This window comes from Lithobates pipiens, unplaced genomic scaffold, assembly GCF_037356315.1.
Source record: "Lithobates pipiens isolate NorthernLeopardFrog02 unplaced genomic scaffold, aLitPip1_a1.2 Scaffold_27, whole genome shotgun sequence".
In the NCBI taxonomy this organism is placed as follows: domain Eukaryota; kingdom Metazoa; phylum Chordata; class Amphibia; order Anura; family Ranidae; genus Lithobates; species Lithobates pipiens.
In genome coordinates, this window is record NW_027507788.1 from 153,713,131 (window position 1) to 153,718,944 (window position 5,814).

At 41.3% G+C, this 5,814-nt stretch overlaps 1 long non-coding RNA gene across 1 annotated transcript; it reads left to right on the forward strand.

The window, feature by feature from the left end:
* Positions 1 to 5,584, forward strand: LOC143934242 (uncharacterized). The gene is made up of 3 exons (XR_013263233.1): positions 1 to 524; positions 3,596 to 3,706; positions 4,889 to 5,584. It is a non-coding gene; the product is annotated as an uncharacterized LOC143934242 (long non-coding RNA).
* The last annotated feature ends 230 nt before the right edge of the window (positions 5,585 to 5,814 follow it).

Sequence of the window (5,814 nt, forward strand, 5' to 3'; positions counted from 1 at the left end):
TTCAGTGTGTTCTATTTAATAGTTTGCTTCTGTTTTTCAGTGAGTTCTTGCCCGCTCGTTTCTGTTTTTCAGATTGTTCTTCTCAGGTTCTTTCTGATTTTCAGTGCGTTCTGTTAGTTCGTTCTGACCAGCTGACCGTTTTCAAGCCATGTTGCGGGTGTGTACTTGTCGTAGAGTTTGTGCTGCTTGGGCTTGGCTTTGGAGTTCTTGCTTTGACCCAAGTCCAGTCCATGAATAGGGTGCGGAGGAGTTCATAGACAAAGAATTTCTTTGTTGCAGGAGATCCAGGAGAATAATCCTAATGATTTCAGGAATTATCTCCGGATGACGGACTCCGTTTTTCGCTGTCTGTTGCCTTTGCTGTCCCCTTATATTATGAAGCAGGACACCTGCATGCAACAAGCCATCACTCCTGAACAGAGGCCCGACGCCACCTTGCAGTACTTGGCGATGGGGAGAAGTCTCCAGGATATCAAGTTTACGACTGGAATCTCCCCCCAGGCCTTCAGAAGGACTATATTAAGGTAAGTTTTATCCTTTAACATCACATTCTATGTATTTAATGTTTGCTAATGTATTGTATTTATTTCATCATTCCCTAATTACCATGATTGTAATATGCTGTGAATGTCCTCTTTGTCCTCATGCATGCTGGAAGCTTTTAATGCTCCTTTTTTTCCTTCATGCATATTTGCCTTCACTAACCTCCCCAGCATGCTATCCTGGGCCCATACACACCTAGCCTAGTCACGTAACAATGTATTTTGTCAGCTTCATTGTAGTGCTTACCCTAAACACCCCCTAAAATGTGTCCAAATGTTCTTGTTGTCATTAAATTCAGGCAGAGTGCAAAAGGCTTTTTTTATGGGTCCAAACTCATTTGGAACCCTCCCTCCCCCCAGCCGCTAAGTCAACCGATAACAATACTCTATCTACCGACTTTGCCAAACCCATAGACACTAAACCTACCTCTTTTGCGTCCATATTTATGGGTGAATTCACCAAATCATATAGTGTAAGGGCCTGCCTGAATACTTTCAAATGGTACGGTTTAAAGTTTTGTTTTCCTATCATCTTAATAGGTAATTGCAGAATGTTAAAAATGTCCTTCAGTTTGTACAGTGTGTATTCATATTTTTGTATTATGACACTTCTTACCTGTCCAGTGGGCTGCCAATAGTGTAAGTAAGGAGGGGCTGGCCAAAGTAACAAATCTCCCCCTCCTAAAATTTTTCCAATGGGCCATCAGAGGGGGTGAGGAATCTGATAAGTGGACCTTATATTTTTGCGGAAAAAAATTATCAAACTATGTGGCCTCAGTTGGTACTGAGGCCGGCTTGCCAGATCCAACAACTCTGATGGCCCTTGAACCTGGCAGTCCTGGCTTGCCCCCCCGAAGCGCCCGCAAAGTTCGCCAAAAGTATATAGAGCACTTTGCGGGTAGGGGGGCCATTGATATGCCAGAGAATATCTCAAAATGTTTAAAATACATTTTTTTTATAAACTGAACACATATTTTATCTGGTTTACTGCTTGCGTTTCTTTTAGCTGTCTCCTAGGTTCTCCAATGGCCTTTTATTTTGGTCCATTTTCTTCAATAGTGCAAACGTAACTTATTTGATACATGAGGTGACCATCTCTTCTTCAGCAAACTATTATGTTGTGGGTCTGCTACACACACACCTTGTTTTTGTTGTTAATGTATGTAATGCATTCATGATAAAAATAATCATGAATTAATTACTTGCAGTCTCTAAAATAGCCTGATTGGGGCAAATTTTAGAGCACTGTGGGGGTTATTTACTAAAGGCAAATCTACTTTGCACTACAAGTGCAATGCAAGTGCACTTGAAAGTGTACAGAAACTGCACTGAAAGTGCACTTGTAGTGCAACGTGGATTTGCCTTTAGTAAATACCCCCATTGTCACTGTAACTGCACCAGCTTACTACAAAAACTGGTATTGAGCATTGAAATAAGAAGTCACACATTGTTGAATATAAAAAAATGTACTCCAAGCACACATTCACATGTGCATTATAAAAGTTTAAAAAAAAAAAAAAACAACATCGTTGGTTTATAACATGTATGTTGTCAATATATAGCCTTTTTTGGCTAAACGGGCATGTTTAAAACCATAAAACATACACAACTCAGGAACTTACAAAGTTCAACTTTGATAAAGTGAAGGCAATATGAGACATTATTATGTAAAAATTGTGTTGATTTTGCCTTCATCAGATGGGGTGATGTCACTCCTGTAAAAGCCAAATGTTAAGGATGCGCACAAATTGGGAGTTAAAATGTGGATTTCCCTCCTGCTCCCATGCCTAATATCAACATGTGCTAGCTCCCATCATGGGGGATAAATGGACGTGTTTTGGGGATGCAACCCCTTCCTCTCAGCTACTTTAATTGCGAGGAAGGGGTTACACCCACAAAACATGTACATTAATATCCCGTGGTGACAGATAGCACATGCTGACACACTGTGTGCATCTTCAAAATTTGGCTTTCAAATTTCTTTAAAACTTTAGAAAAAAATTAAAAATACAACAAGCAACTTTTCAGTTTTTGGTGGTTTTAGATTCTGCCTAAAACATCAATGACGTTGGTCATTTTTTTTGTACATCAGTGATATTTTGCTTGACCATCTCTAAATCCCGATTGCACACCATGATCTCACCGATGAGGATCTGTGCACTTGCACTGTTGAAATTAGTTTCTTTTTCCACAACATCCACATCACCTAAAAAACAAACAAAAAACACCACGTATTATAAATATGCAGGCATACATCTATTACCTGAAGCTGTGATCTCAGACACTGACCTGTTGTGGTCACCATTTCGCCCACTTCACGAACCTCTCCCTTCACATATTCTTCATGGTGTGTGAGGATTTCTACTTCTTCATGAGTAGTGGGGTTCCTGGTGTCCTCAGATGTCCCGATTCTTTTCTCCCTTATGTGAATACAAAAAAGGTATACTTGGCACACAGATATTTGAGGCAAGAAATTGGAATATGAAAATTTGCTTGGAAGTGTCGTACAATTGTCTGTTTTGGCAGAGTTCCAAGCTGAAAACATGTTTTTTTCCCTTTCTAAAGCTGGAATACTTACCTTTTTTGTTAAAGTTTCACACATGGAGAGACCCCTAGTATCCACTGGAGCACCTGTGTGGGACACCCTAAAAAGGTTGTTCTGGTGTTCCACACTAGTGCTCCTGCGTCCAGATGTGCAAACAGCTGCTGAGTGTCCGCTCCTTACACTGAATCAAGTTTGCATTTCATTCTAGATACAAACACATCTAGACAACAATGTACTAAACTTTTTTTAAAACAAATAACCATGAACAAATGTAGTTAACCTGCATCTGCCAAAAACATTGTATTAGTGGGTGAACGAACAATGTTTACTATGAACGATTACTGTTCCGACAAACCTGAAACTTGCCATTTTAAACTGTACAACAGTAAAGAAAAGCACATGGAGTAGCACTAAAATAATAATCATAATAGGAACACAGGACAAATATTTACTTTTTTGCAGCACTTTCCTTGATCCTTCTATACTGATCCTACTCCTTCAATTTCAGGTCTGACCAGTGTTTCCTCAATTGCTCCTTGGATCGTCGTACCCCAAAAGTCCGGTGCAGACTTCTCACAACTTTAGTCATGATCTTGGCCTTTCTCACATTTGGGTTTGGGTAAGGTCCATACTTCCCATCATAGTTGTCCCTCTTCAAGATGTCCACCATCTCCACCACTTCTACAAAGGACATATTTGAGGCCTTATATCTCCTCCTGGATCAAGAACTGCCTTGCTCCAGGCCCTTAGCATCCTCCTCATTGCTGTTCTTTGCAGGCACCTGCTGTCTCTCCGCCATGTGCTCTCCCATTGCGCTGAAAGAGAAGGGGCAGGGAATACACTAGAAAGGTCAGGGGTGGAGTTTCATGCATGCACAGTGTATATAAAGCGTAACACGCATGCGTCGTATGTACGATCTGTAAGTGGAGGACGGAGTAGTGTAAGCGCCGATTGTGGAAATGAAGGTACAATTTTAACTTGGGCATCAGTGGTTAGTGGCCTATACTGCTTCTAGATTGAGGCCTATATTTGGACAATATTATGATAGTTTAGCCTGGGTTTAGGGTTTGTCTTGTGTTGTGTCTTGCAGAGAATATGGATAAATTTACCGATCCAGATTTCTTGCCAAACTTTATTGATAAATACAGAGAGCTGCCCTGTCTGTGGCAAGTAAAAAAACAATATTATTCCAACAAACTAAAGAGGAAGGCAGCACTGGAGCAACTGTTGGAATTAATGAAGCCTGTGCATCCCACGGCAGACATCCCCTATTTGAAGGCCAAAATTGGTGGCCTGAGGAGCACATATAATAGGGAGCGCAAAAAGGTCCAGGATTCTGTGAGATCAGGAGCAGCAGCTGATGACATTTATTTCCCCAGGCTCTGGTACTGAGGTTTTTGTCAGACCAGAGTGAACCCAGGCCATCATACTCAACTCTTCCTTCCACACTTCCTTCCACATCAGATGAGGCTTCAGATGTCCAACCTGGGCCTTCCATCCAGGAAGATGTGGAGGAGCCAAACTTGAGCCAAGTATAGCATTGTTCAACATATTTCTTGTCAAAAATGTAATGATGTTAACTAGATATAATTATTTATCACTAATGTCTGATTTAACAAAGTCGTTTACATATCAATAAGACAATAGTAGCCAAAAATGATTGGGACAAAGATGGAAAATGCTGGGGTCAGAATGATAGTCTTTTCTATTTGTTAACATTCAATTTGCAACAGTCATCAGCTCAAAAATGTGTGTGATAGATGACAAAAAAACTAAAACTATGTACCATTTTCATACACAGGAAAATCTCAGCCAGGAGGAGGCCATGGAAAGTGGCAGCCAGGAGGAGGCCGTGGAAAGTGGCAGCCAAGAGGTGGCTGTGCCCAGTAGCCTGACTCCCCTCCGCCTTCCAACAAAAAGGACCAGGAAGGCGTGGAACATGGAGGAGTCAGCGACTACTTTGATTTGGCAGGCTACTGCGGTCCTCACAACCACCCCTAGTGTCCACTAGTCCTTTGGATGTATGATGGGCAATAAACTGGAAGGAATGGAGGAGGGCCAGCGCCTCATCTGTGAGGAGGTCATACTTCAGGACCTAAATAAGGGGATGAGGGGCCAACTCACCAATAAAAGACATGTCTGTGAGTTGGACCATATTACTCCACCACCTCCAGCAACACCTCCTACACCACAGCCACCCAACCCACCACAGCAGCCTGGAAGGAAGTTGGTGTGGTCTGGCAAAAGACACAGGCTGTTGTAAGACCACAGCCTCGGGACATATATGTCACCTTCTGCTGCTCCCGATCTCTCAGAGTCCTGGACCGTATTGTGCTCAGTAATAAATGGACTCCCTAGGTTACCAATTTTGACAGTCAAATAATTGATGTCTGCCCTGGGGTACAAAGGCTTCACCAATTCCAACTGTTTCCCCAGCGTTGCCTTCCTCTTTATTTTTTAGGAGCCCTAATAAATTTTACATTTTTGTTTTGACAAATACTTGGCTATGTGTTTTACTTCAAAAAGGACAATTTGTTTGAGAGTAGGCAGGTACATTTCAAAAATACAATGTCAAATTAACAAGGGACACCAACACCAACCAACCTCTTTGAGGCAAAAAAATACAATATAATAATGGTGTTGTGGTAACTTGACACACAAAATGACAAAAAATATTATGGAGATCACTAGAAAAAATATATATATATATATTTTTCTGGAGATCTT